This window comes from Xiphophorus couchianus, chromosome 13, assembly GCF_001444195.1.
Source record: "Xiphophorus couchianus chromosome 13, X_couchianus-1.0, whole genome shotgun sequence".
Classification (NCBI taxonomy): domain Eukaryota; kingdom Metazoa; phylum Chordata; class Actinopteri; order Cyprinodontiformes; family Poeciliidae; genus Xiphophorus; species Xiphophorus couchianus.
Window position 1 is genome coordinate 2,985,544 of NC_040240.1, and position 13,370 is coordinate 2,998,913.

Consider the following 13,370-nt stretch of genomic DNA (forward strand, 5'->3'; position numbering starts at 1 on the left):
CTCCTGGGAACCTCCATCTTTCCTCCTGTGGTGGATTAGATTTGTTGTTTTTGTGGGTCATGCACATTATGTGTGGGGCAACTGTGGCTCTGTGGGTAGAGCAGTCATCTTGTGATTGGAAGGTTGTAGGTTTGATTCCAGCTTTCTCCTGCCACATGTCAATGTGTCCTTGGACAAGGCACTTAACCACAAATTACCTAGAAATCAGTGTATGAATGGGTGATTGGGATGCTAGGGTAAAGCACTTTGAGTGGTCAAAATGACCGTTACCATTTATGTGCTTATGGCCTGTATTTTACATTATGAAAATGTACCATTTATATTTTCATAAAACTGCACCATGACTGAATTGAATGCTGTTTCATGACCACCCTGCTCTGCCTGATGATGTAACCTTACTTTGAGTTGGTCTGTCACATAAAATCCCAAAAAAGACTGCAAGAGCTGAAAATCTAAATAGTTCTTTAATTTTTTGTCAGTTTTGTCTTATTTGTCAAGAAATACATACATTTAGAGTAATATAGGTCTGTCTTTAATTTGTTATCACAGTAGTCACGATAACAACAACTTCATAATTTCTGAACAAGGCTAAAAGTAAAGGCTCTATTATTAAGCTTTTGACACAATTTGTTTTCAGAAAAAGAAGATAAATTGATTTGACTTTCCAGAGTAAAAGAGTTGAGACAAAAAGTTGTGTTAGTGACCAAACTTTTAACAAAAGAACCAAATGACACTGAGTTACCCTTTTGGCCCTTTCAAAGCTATTTAAAACTGATTTCAGGCATAAAATCTATTCACTAAACCCCTCAGCTGCATGTTGAGTGGGGATCAGAAGCAAAATTGTTGCATACACAAAAAGGAGAAAAATCCATAAAATGAGTTTAGGAAAAGCCAGTTGAAATGAGACAGAGTGACCTTAAATATTTCAGGTGTGTCTGGAAAGATTAAGGTGGAATATATTATCAAATCTACATTGACATCATCAAAAAGCTCCCGTGTCAGTATAGGTTCATAGTTATCCAGGTCACAAGCTGGAACTCATTTCCTATTACTTTTCTTTTTTGCAATATGTAGGATTCAGGTTAATGCTAAATTAACCTATATGGTGTACATATATTTACCATATATATGGTACCAGTGCAATTTATTTTAAACTTTGTAATGATTGTGATTTTCACAGAACAAAGTCCACTATATGGTACTCCAAGAGGTGACGAAAAGAAGCTGCATAGGTTGGTAAATGGATATTACAGTTTTTTCTCAATGGCTTTGGTGCATTTCTCAAATAATTTTTGACGTTTGCAAAACAGTAAGTACATTTCTCAAACAGCAAAACACAATGAATTATTTGCATAATTCAGTTTCTTTCTCAAAATCAGTAGTTCATATCTCAAAAATAAATATGTGTATCAATGAACACATCAGTGTCCCAGAATGACAAGTTCCTGATTCATTGTGTTCATTGTGTTCAGATAAGACAGTCAAATTGATTAGTCATGTTGTCAATATACTGTAGCGGTTTACTCTGGAGGGATATCCTGCTGTAAACTATGGCTAAAGTTTTGATGACAAGTATTGCATATTGTAATTGTGGAAGATCAATGGCAAGGGACTGGACAAAATTCACATTTATGATTTTACTGTAAATTTTTGACAGACTGTGCCATTGTGATGCTAAAAGGAAAAGACTGTACAAGCAAAAAAGTAGAAATAGGAACATAAAACCATCTCCTTATTGAAAACTAACATTAGGTTTGTAGGAGTTACAGTGCAGTCTTTCTATACTTTCCATTTGTATGTTGAAAAAATATCTTCAGTGGGGTTAAAGAATGAAGAGCAAGGTGAGAGGTACTCCATCAGAATCCTGTTGTGGATCACAAATCATTACCTGACGATTATGGAGTGTTGGAAACTGGCATTATGTCCCCAGTCTCTTCTGCACCTTCCTTTGTTTTGCCTCTTAACCAGTGATGTCAGTAACGCCCTATAGCCTACTTAGTAACGCGTTACTGACGTCGGACCACTTTTTTCAGTAACGAGTAATCTAACGCGTTGCTATTTGATATCCAGTAGTCAGACTACAGTTACTTATCAAAATCATTTTGCGTTACTCTGCGTTACTATTTGGGGCCTGCCATGCAAAGCAATGGCAGGAACCTATTACTCTACACCCAACAAAGTGTCTCTTTATAATAATTCTTTATTTTTCTTCCGTAACCGTTAATGCGGCTCATACCGCTGGGTGCACACCTACAAATGAGGTATCAAAACGTGCAGAAAATTCACGCCATTGGAGCTATTACTTTTGGTGGGATTTGGGGTTAACGTGGCGACATAATTCGCAAAAAACTACGAAAAAAACCCCATTATAAGTCAATAGGAAAAATCCTAGAAATACCCTATTTTTGAGGATTTTCTGTGTCGTCACGAATTCACGTAGAAATGCCATTCAAATTTCATTTTGTAGATACGTCTCTGATCTCTTCGAAAGTGAAGACGGCTCGTCGATACCAGTTACGGTTTGTCCACAATTTGCCTCTAAGCGACCCAAAGTTTCTCATTTTTCCTAAAATTAGAGTGCATCTCTCGCTGATTAGAGTGAGAAATCAAGAGACCTTTTTCAGCCCAAAATAATTTTGAAATCGCCATCACGCCCACAAATATCGCACGATTGGTATCAAAATCGGTCCTGACATTGATACGCATGTCTGCTCCGGTAAAATGTTTTCGAAATTTATCTAGATCGTACGGTTTTCTGTCACGGTGCTTCAGAGCAAAGTCATGCGACAGGATTTTCTGAGGCTGTCTCAGGCTTTCTCCCATGTATTTGACTAGAATTTCAGATCTGGGCACAACATTTATTTCTCTCATCGCTGTAAATGCTCTGAGTGAGGTAGAGATATGAATCTCAGGACTATCGCAGAAGACACATTGACCTCTGATACGCTTCAAACGCTTTTCGAATATGTATTACGGTTCCCGAACAGGAAGGATTTGTTTCCAATGCTTTTTTTCAGTAAAACGTGTTGGCTCAAACACACAATTGTGTCCGCAGCATGTATGACTCACAGCTCACACCCTGCTGAGACCATTATTTACCATAGCAACGGAACTCAAGAGGCTATTGGCTGGTGGTTAGGACTACAAATACGCATCACTGTAGTTCTAACTATAGTGGAACCCTCAGTTGAAACATCAGGACTGAACTGGCCTTTAGAACTAATTGCTACTATGGGCTGTATATAACTGATTTAACTCAGTAACTGTTACACATGGGATTAGTTTGGAACTTTAAGATTAAGCATATTGAAAATTTCAAAATAAAAGCCCTGAATATTTTTACATGACGTAATTGCTCTTTTTGGCTTTATTTGACTTTTTCATCCAAAGCACTGTTACACATGGTATTAGTTTGGCCCTTTGAAATGAAGCATACTGAAAATTTCAAATTAAAAGCCTTGACAATTTTACGTCAGGTATTTGCTCTTTTGGGCATTATGTGACTTTTTCATCAAAAGCACTGATAAACATGGGATTAGTTTGGCGCTTTGAAATGAAGCTTAACAAACATTTCAAAATAAAAGCCTTTAATATTTTTACATCAACTACTTGTGTTTTGAGCATTATATAACTATTTTAACCCAATGACTATTACACATGGGATTAGTTTGGCCCTTTGAAATGAAGTTTAACAAAACTTCCAAAATAAAAGCTTTGACAATATTTTAAATCATACTGAATGGTGCACGTCCGCCTTACTTAACGTTCTTGTGGTTCTCCGCATGCCATTGATTACGTTGCGGCGTTCTTTAGCATCGATGCCAATTTGTGGCGTGACAACGCCGGGCCCAAACCGACGGGCGCGCCTTGGCAGGCCCCGGCTAAATTTCTTCCGAAATTTTCTAGTTTCTTTTGGAATTTCATTTTATTTCCTCTACGCGTCTTGTCGAGTGACCGCCGTTTTTATGCGACAGTCTCAGCAGCGACAGAAATGTAAACAATGGAGGGAAGAGGGAGACGCGCATTTTGTTGGTAGAAAACCAGGAACTACTTTGAGTTTCTGTCGCCAAGTCCGATTATTATAAGCGGCTGTGGACGTTTTTGTTTTTTTAAGTCGCTAGCAAATTTAATGAGTCGCGGGTTGCGCTTTTTGGGCTCGTTTTTGAACGTGAAGTTGCTCATTTGGGCTTGGAAATAAGCAGACTTAAACCCCAGAATGTGACTGACCTCCAGTTAGTTTTAGTCAGGCTCTCCCTATCTATCATTTCCCGGATGATCCGTCCCGCTGCGTCTTTGTTAATGTCAAGTTAATATATTACCTGTCAATTACGTCGAGCTATCCAGAACATTGGAAACATCAAGACTAATATGAACAGAGCAATAAACGTGAAAACAGCCACGAATGAACGAGTCCGTAAAGTTGTGCAACTAAACGCCATTATAATTATTAATATTAAGATAAGTGTCACAAATCTGTGCAGCAGCCATCTGAATTGTGGAGCCGCAGGAGGAGCGCTGCGCTCTGACACCAAACGCAGGGCCGTAACGCACAACCTGGAGGCTGGGGGGGTTAAAATCCTTCTTAGAGTTTTCCAGACAACAGTGGACCACACAAAAACATACACAAATTACTAACGGGTTTTTTTTGTACTGTAACCATTAAAAAATCTCTTCTTCAGTTCAACCTTATAAATTGAGATACATTGTTGATGTTACCATTATAAAATAGTTTACAATTAAGTATTGTCAAAGATCAATGTAATTTTCACAGCATTATTGTTAGCAGCTGCTGAAAGTAACTAAAAAAAATTACTTTTAATGCAACTTAGTTACTTTCCAAATCAAGTAGTCAGTAATCTAACTGAGTTTACCTTTTCAAGGAGTAATCAGTAATCCGATTAAAGTTACTTTTTCAAAGTAACTATGCCATCACTGCTCCTAACAGAGAAAGAGGCCTCACTACTCTTCCCTTTCTTCTCTGTCTGTTGACTCCATTCTTGTGTCCTTCTATTGTCAGAAATGTATGAATGTGTTGTTTTCCAGGTTTAAACACTTGTCAGCTCATGGTTTATGAGATGTGTAACTGTGTCTATATTAATAGTTGTATAATTACACAAAATGTGTTTCTTTAATGCATTGATCTGTTCATATCTGACAGTTCCTGTGCTCCACTGTATCTATTATTGAGGGTTTGATCATCCAGCTCCGCCTCATGTTCTTCATCTTTTGTACAGGTTCTTCAGGACCGTTATAAATACCAAGTTAATCTTCTCTTCCTTTTTGTTATTTGTTCCACTTGGAAGAGGCATGTTTTATAATCTACCATAATCCTTTTATTTATACTGTTCAAATGTTTATTTTTGCTTTCTGCATTAATGATAGGTCTGATAGATAGTGAATAGTTTCACTTGAGTCGTTATTACGTTGGCTGGTGCTAAACACTTGGTGTAGTTATGACCACAATGTGCAATGTAAGCTAACATAGACTATTATTTTGTATAGATCAGGCTTGGAGATCTCTGACAAATGCTATGTGCTGATACTATTATCTCAAGGTTGTCAGGTTGAATAAATGAAGACCGCCTCTGAATTCAGAGCTGTTGTCTTGTGGTTTGTCTGATCACCTAACAAACAAACTCAGACAAACTCAGAAGTCAACTGGTCACACTAGGACCTTCATTCTATTCCAGAAAATGAGTAAATCATTGGTTGATATAATGCTCCACATATTTTCCTAAATTGAAAACAATTAGCAAATTACCAATTCAGGACAAACTTAGAAAAAAACTTCTAATGGAATTATATAGCTATAAACCTATACAATGAAATTAAATGTTGTGGAGGGAGGTCGAGACTGTTCCACAGAAACCCATATACGGTAATACATTTTGACCAACATGACAAAAGCGATTGAAAATGTAGGAAAAAGCAGAGAATTAATTGTACAAATTTCTAGCATGATGTAGAAAATCAATTGCAACTTGGCCCAAGGATCTGGAAACTGCTTTTTCTATGTGCACAACTGACAAATTGATTTGAAGATTTTTGAGAATTTTAGTTCTGTTTTGAGAAATGCATCAAAGCGACTGAGAAAAACTGTAACAATTTTTACTGTAAAGTTTCAGTATTTTGTTAATAAATTCTGGGTGTGATTCCAAGAGAAGGTGTTCATTCTTAATGTGTTTGCTTTGCTTGCTTACTGCATTCATTGCTCTATAAAATCACTCTTGACCCAGGCACATACTTGATGGCACCTCAGACCAAGTACTGTAGCATGCAACTTCTGTAACTTTCTAGTCTCTTTATCACCTACAGCACCTTCATCCTTTAAAGGACAGCCTTTATCATCAGCAGCAAGCTCTCCTCTGCTGTCTTTCCCAGCATCAGCCTAACCCTTCTTGTCTCTGGAGGTTTGGCCACCAGCGCCTCCTTTCTGCGAAGGATTTCCTGCTTTCTCATGTCATGGCCTGCAGATGTTCTGGTCCCTCTTGCTGCTCTTCTCAGTGTTTTTGCCTTAACAGCTCTTATGTGGTTTCTGGACTCCCCATCTGGATTTTATTTAGGGGTATCAGACTTAAGGAGGTTGAACAAATACCCATGCCACACATTTTTGTTTGAAAAGCATATCAAACTAAATTTAATTACATGTCACAATTACAAACTACTCTGAATTGGCCTATCACATAGCATCCCAATGAAAATGTCAAGTTGTCAAGTTGAGGTTGAAGCTAAACGGCCATTTCACTGACTTCCATATTGTTTAAGATGGAAATCTTAAACAACATGTCTTAAACAGTCTTAAACGGTTTAATGGATGTCAGAGCTGGTGCACTTCAGACACGTCCAAATCATGTTCCTTCTTTCTTTCTCTCTCTACACTAGCATTATTATCCAGCACATGGTCTTGTAGCTGCAGGTGAGGCAAGACCAGCAGCAGTGCGGGGGATGCTGCTGAGGCTCCCTCCTCTGTGCAAAAGAGGGGGCGTGGCCGCTGACGTTTCGAAATGGGCCAAAGCTTCATGTTTGCTCTTTGATTGCTGGATTCGGCAGATGGGAGGGGGAGAAGGGAGGTGGCCGAAAACATACCGGCAGGCATGAAGTTCTCAGAGGACAAAAATCTTAGGAAGAGGCGCTGCGGTTGTCTGAAACTTTCGTTGTACTTCAGTCCCGTGTTTCCGTCTTTTTGGGCTCATTGGTGCTGCAGCTTTGAAGGCGCAGAAAGACCGTCTGCAAGTCCAGAGGAAGCAGAGGCAGTTGGTTTGGTGTGAGCAGCGCATCAACTGAGTGACAGGTTAGTGACTCCATGCCTTCCCGTCATGTCAGGCTCAGAGAGCGGAGTTCACTCCGACAGGTGCTCCTCCTGCAGCCCGTGAGCCGCACCAGGAGTCTGAGAGAAGCTCTGCTGCGAACAGGTTCCGGGCTGGGCTAGACAGATGGCAAGTTTTCTCAGATCATAACTAAGACTAATATAACTTACTGCGTTTAGATCTAAACTGGAGTATGAAAAGAATAGTTTGATTTAAAATTGTACGTCTAAGCTTCTCACAATAGAACACCGGAAAGAAATTGTTTTTAAAATAATATACCGGAGCTCAGACTTCATCAACTGTGACTAAATGTGGCATGTTTTCTAGTAGACACAGAAATAAATGAAATATGAATGAAAAAAAAAGTTTTATAAGATGGACAGAAATGAAAATAAGATGTTATTGAAATAAGAATCGAAGTTTTATTACCCTTGGCTTTTTTGTCTATTTTTGACAAAAAAGTTTTTTTTTTCTTTTTACAAAATATATTTCAAAAATAATGGATTAAGGGTTATTTTAATAACATTACTGATGTAAACAGTCGAAGGTTTTAAAGGATGCAGTGACTTTTAAAAAAAAGTGTTAGCATAAAAGTGTTTTTTTTTTTTTAGTAAAAGTGCTATTGTGCAGAATACAACCATTTATACAGGTCTGTTCTTTAACACTAATGTGGGAAGGATCTGTGAGCCGAAGCGGAGGGCGGCTACAATGGAGGAGTGAAAGGAGGCAAGAGCAGCAGGAACAGCCCGGTGCTCAAAGCAGCCAAAGAACTTTTTTTCACCTTTTTAGTCTTTCTAGAGAAAGTTTAGGAGTCTAAGGAGCTGATGTCTGCTGGTTAATTAGTTGGACTATCTTCTCTGATAGAGGATGCAGTCACATGCCACACAAGTTTGCCCACTGTAAACAGTGCTACTTAACAAATATTTTTACAGTTCTGTCATCTTTCTATCAGTACTTTATATTGGAACTTTTTAAACCCAGAAGCCAGGCTGGGTGAAGAATGCATGTATACCATGGAGGTGTGTAAAGATTTCACTTAATAGAGCATTGTAAATTTTTTCTGCGTTTTTTTTTTTAAATTGTCTTTAGTAAATTAGGTAAATATTTTTACATATTAAACATTATCATAATAATGGATCGGAAATCTAAATTGTATCAGTGTAGGAATGCATGTGTTTGTGAGTGTGACCGGGTCAATGTGATTCTAGTTAAGTGTTTAGAAAAAGGCAATATAAATTCAGTTAATTTACATGTCTAATTTTACACATATATTATATTTTAAACAAATTAAATATTTGTTAAACTTTATATCAACACAAAACTGATTTTTGAACGGTACTAAACATTAGTTATTCAAATTATTGAAATTTTTTTTCAAGCATATTAATTTCTTAATGTAATGCTCACTAAAGGTTATTTTAATGTTGTTGGCTTTGCATCTGTAAGTCCGCTATGCTGTTGCTGCATGCTCACCCAGTGAATGCTGCCAGTCAGGCCCTATAAGAAATTGGAATCTTTATTTCTCAAACTTCAAGTTATGCAGACATGCACTTCAGCTGAAGCAGACAATTGAGCCAAAACATGAGTTATTGGCGTTATGTTTAAATGCAGGGTACAAATCAACATGAAATTAAAATAAATGTTTTGTTTGTTCCCCTTAGTAGCACTGAGACAGGCAGCTGGATGTAGAGCAGGAGTGTGTAGGTGGGAGACCAGGAAGGCAGAGCTGAAGCGGGAAACATTTTGGGACTAAGAACCAAATTCTGACGGAATCTGGATAAAACACCAACTCTTCCCTGTCTGGTGCTCACCGCTGTAGAAAGTAAATGGAGTTACCTGTGAAGCCAGTTGTAGTTTAGGTTCTCTTTTGTAAGACAATAAAATTTTCTTTTGGACTTTTAAATTAATGGACAAAAACTTCACTGCAAATCTAAACATCTCAACATGTTTTGTTTTGTCCTATATATTTTTGTCAGGAAATGTTGGCTAAATATGCCAACCTACACTGACGACATAAACATAGAGTATAAACAAAATCTACTTTGGTCCATAGCCAACAGTGATGGCTGTTGGCTAAAAGGAAACCCTAAAAAGACAGTACATCCTTCTTTAATTGTTTTATAAATAATAACAGGTGACTGATGGAGATGCACTGCACTCCTCATGACCCCATAAAGATAAGCATGTTGGATAATGGATGGATGGATAATAGGCTAATCTTTACCAGGTTGAACGACTTGGGGCAGTGTGGATGTGTGGGGGGATGGTGGTGGTATGGGAGTAGCAGGAGGTGAGCTGAACCTGTTGAAAAACTGGTTGAACTGGTTTGCTCTATCCCGGCCCCCAGACATCTATCTTTAAACAGATATAGCAGTATAATTGATTTACTAAACTAAGACACGTCAACAGTTTTCACAGTGTAGTTAAGAAAATTCAAATCACACCACTTTTGCTTTATGGAACAAACATTTACTACCAATTAAACAAAGTATCTGGTAAAGTATCATAGCATAACACTTTACAACTACAGAGAGAGAAAGTACAGCTATTCTTGTAGCTCAAGAATCAACCATCATTTTTGAGGCCTTATTTTGTTAACCCCAAAGGAGTGAATCCTACAGGTGTTCATGGTGTTCTCTCACTTCTGGTTACTCTGCTGGATGGTTTAATACAACAAACTAACACATAAGGCCCGTCGCGATACTCTTACTTGTTCTGGCCTTGTGTCCTTCAAATGCGCGTTCATGTTAAAGGGTTTGAATGCGTAGTGTGTTCCAATTCTCCACATCCGTCTTAAGCCCCACCCCTTTTTGGGTCCTATTTCCGCACTTCTGCTTAGTCTGCAACTGGGCAGACTTCAGCGAAGCATATTCCTCACAATTCAATGCTGCATGTTACGCTTTGAGATAAAAGGCAGAAATATGGGATTGTTTTTGCATTTATTGAAAATTCAAAGGAAATAGTATGATAAGGCACACACACATCCGTAACAAAAACGTTTGGCATAATAAACTGAGCAGAAAAATAATAAAGAATAGTCACACAAGCTAAGTATGTGAGGACAGTAAAACAGAAAATGACAAAAATGCAAGAGGAATTTCAAACCTTAAATTAAACTACTATTGGTACAAAGATTACTCTTTTTTGTTGTTGCAATGTTTAAGCACTTCACTTAAAATATGTTAAAAATTGAGGTAATTTTTAGAAAGCAGCAATTGTGAATAAAAATTTAGCCAAATGATTAGCTCGTTAATACCATAATTTGACTTTTCATCACCTGTTAGATTAGAAGATAACATTTTATTGTATTAAAACTTAAAAGAAAAATAGATTTTTTGAACAAGATCCAGTTCTGAAAATCTATCTAAAAACAGTAATGAAGTTGAAATTGGAATAAAAAGAGCCTCAATATCTGTCACAAAATGCACACTAGTTGATATTTACATTAAATTTATTTTGAAGAAAGTCATTACAGAGAAAATGTCATACATAATTTTTTAATTAATTTCTTACATTTTTTTGTGAGAGTGAAAAAGAAAGGCATGTGGTTCTTATTTTCTTTAGAGATATCATGATTTTTAAACAAATGTTTTCTTCTCAGTGGAGAGGGCAAGAAAATTGATGTTAGATTGTTCTCATGAATTTATTATTAAATTTTTTGTCCCAATAGCCATTCATAATCAGAGATGTTTTTTTCTTTGAGTAGCAGTTAAATGTGTAAACGTACGTTTAATTAGATGAATCATAGCTAGATGAATTGCCTTTAAGCCTGTGAATGTTAGTACACTAACCCGTTCACCATTTTGGATATCGAACTTGATAATCAGAGGTATGCTGTTCTAATTCTCAAAATTTTGCACTCTTGTAACATGCACCCTCTAACCCTTATTCACTTTGATTGACTTAGACTTAGACTTAGATTTAGACTTGTACTTTATTGATCCCTTGGGAAGACTCCCTCAGGAAATTGAAGTTACCAGCAGCTCCCAGGCAAAAAACAAAGATAACACACAGTAAGCAAAAATGCAAAAGAATACAAAAATACAAATTAAATACTAGGGTACACACTAAATGTGAGTAACCAAAACCTTAAATTATGCAAGAAAAACCTTAAATTATGCAAGAAACAAGGAATAAGAATATAGAATATAAGAATATAAATAAATATAAATACAACACAAAAAAAATATATATATAAGAATTTGGCGGATAGATTGACCAGTGATATCGTATTGCACTATGTGGTTTGACCTGATAAGTATGGAGAAAAATACAAGGGGTCACTACTCCTTCCACCCTCCTTCCACCCTCTGTCCTGTGTCACCTCCCCCCCGTGGTCATGCCGACCACAGAGCCGGCACGCCTGGTCAGTTTGTCCAGTCTGGACGTGTCCTTCTTGGATATGCTGCCTCCCCAGCACACCACGGTGTAGAAGAGGACACTGGCAATCACAGAGCAGTTTGCTGCAGATGTTAAAGGACCGCAGTCTCCTCAGGAAGTACATCCTGCTCTGCACTTTCCCATACAGGTGGCTAGTGTGTTTTGACCAATCCAGTTTACTGTCCAGCCACAACCCGAGGTATTTGTAGGAGTCCACGACCTCAACCTCAGTTCCCTCTAATGCAACTGGTCTCGGCTTTGGTCTGGACCTCCCAAAGTCTATAACCAGCTCCTTCGTCTTAGCGGTGTTGAGTTCCAGGTGGTTTGTGTGGCACCAGAGAGCAAAGTCCCTCACCAGACAGCGATACTCCTCCTCTCTGTCGTCCCTGATACATCCGACTATGGCTGTGTCATCAGCATACTTCTGTATGTTACACAGCTCCGAGTTGTAGTGGAAGTCAGAGGAGTACAGGGTGAAGAGAAGAGGGGCCAGCACTGTGCCCTGGGGGGCTCCTGTGCTGCTGACCACAGTGTCAGACACGGTGTCCTTCAGCCTGACATACTGCGGCCTGTTGGTGAGGTAACTATGGATCCAGGTGACCAGGTGTGACCCATGCTGTTTAGTTTATCCTGGAGCAGAAGGGGCTGGATTGTATTAAAGGCACTGGAGAAGTCCAAAAAAAGGATCCTCACCATGCCGCTGCCCTTATCCAGGTGGGAGTGGACCCGGTGCAGCAGGTAGAGGATGGCATCCTCCACACCAACATCTGACTGGTAGGCGAATTGCAGGAGATCCTGGGCATGTTCCACCTGGGGTCTGAGGAGGCCGAGGAAGAGCCGCTCCAACGTCTTCATCAGGTGTGAAGTGAGTGCCACGGGCCGAAAGTCATTCAGCTCGCTGGGCCTGTTCTTCTTGGGCACTGGGACGATGCAGGATGTCTTCCAGAGGGTGGGCACTTCCCTTAGCTGCAGGCTGAGGTTGAAGATCCACTGTAGTGGCTCTCCCAGTTCAGTTGATCCCAGTTGCTTTTGGACCAGGGGGGTGTACAGTGGCTGTAAGTGAACGAGGTTGTGATCTGACTTCCCTAGTGGGGGCAGGGGTGTTGCTCTGTATGCATCCCTCACATTGGCATACAGGAGGTCGATTGTCCTGTTATTCCTAGTGTGGCAGTCAACAGCTTGGTGGAAAGTGGCCAAAGTAGAGTCCAAAGTCACATGATTGAAGTCCCCAGAAATTATAATAAAAGCGTCAGGATGTTGTGTCTGTAGCCTTGCTGTGACAGAGTGGATTTTTTCACATGCAGTGGTAGCGTCCGCTCTCGGTGGAATGTAAACGCAGATGGAGATCACGTGACTAAACTCCCTTGGCAGGTAGTATGGCCGCAGGCTAAAGGCTAGTAGCTCGAGGTCCCGGCAACACCAAACAGTCTTTACAGTGATATGTCCTGGGTTACACCATCGGTTGTTCACATACATGATAAGTCCCCCACCTTTTCTTTTACCACTCGCTTTCGTGTCCCTATCAGCCCTCACAGCGGTGAATCCTGGCAGGTCCACGTTAGCATCCAGCACGAGGTGGTTTAGCCATGTCTCTGTAAAGATGAACAAGCTGCTCTCTCTGTAGATCCGCTGGTTGTTCAGTGCAGACAGCTCATCGATCTTGTTCAGCAGCGAGTTCACATT

General features: G+C 39.2%; 1 protein-coding gene across 8 annotated transcripts in view; it reads left to right on the plus strand.

Annotated features, from left to right (window-relative positions):
• The first annotated feature begins 7,062 nt into the window (after positions 1–7,062).
• esr2b (estrogen receptor 2b) overlaps positions 7,063–13,370 on the plus strand; it is a 76,164-nt gene continuing 69,856 nt past the window's right edge. For all 8 annotated transcript variants that reach the window (XR_003597782.1, XM_028035535.1, XM_028035534.1 and 5 more), the window contains exon 1: positions 7,063–7,291. The gene's annotated coding sequence lies outside the window, so the exon portion shown is untranslated. The remainder of the gene's footprint in view (positions 7,292–13,370) is intronic.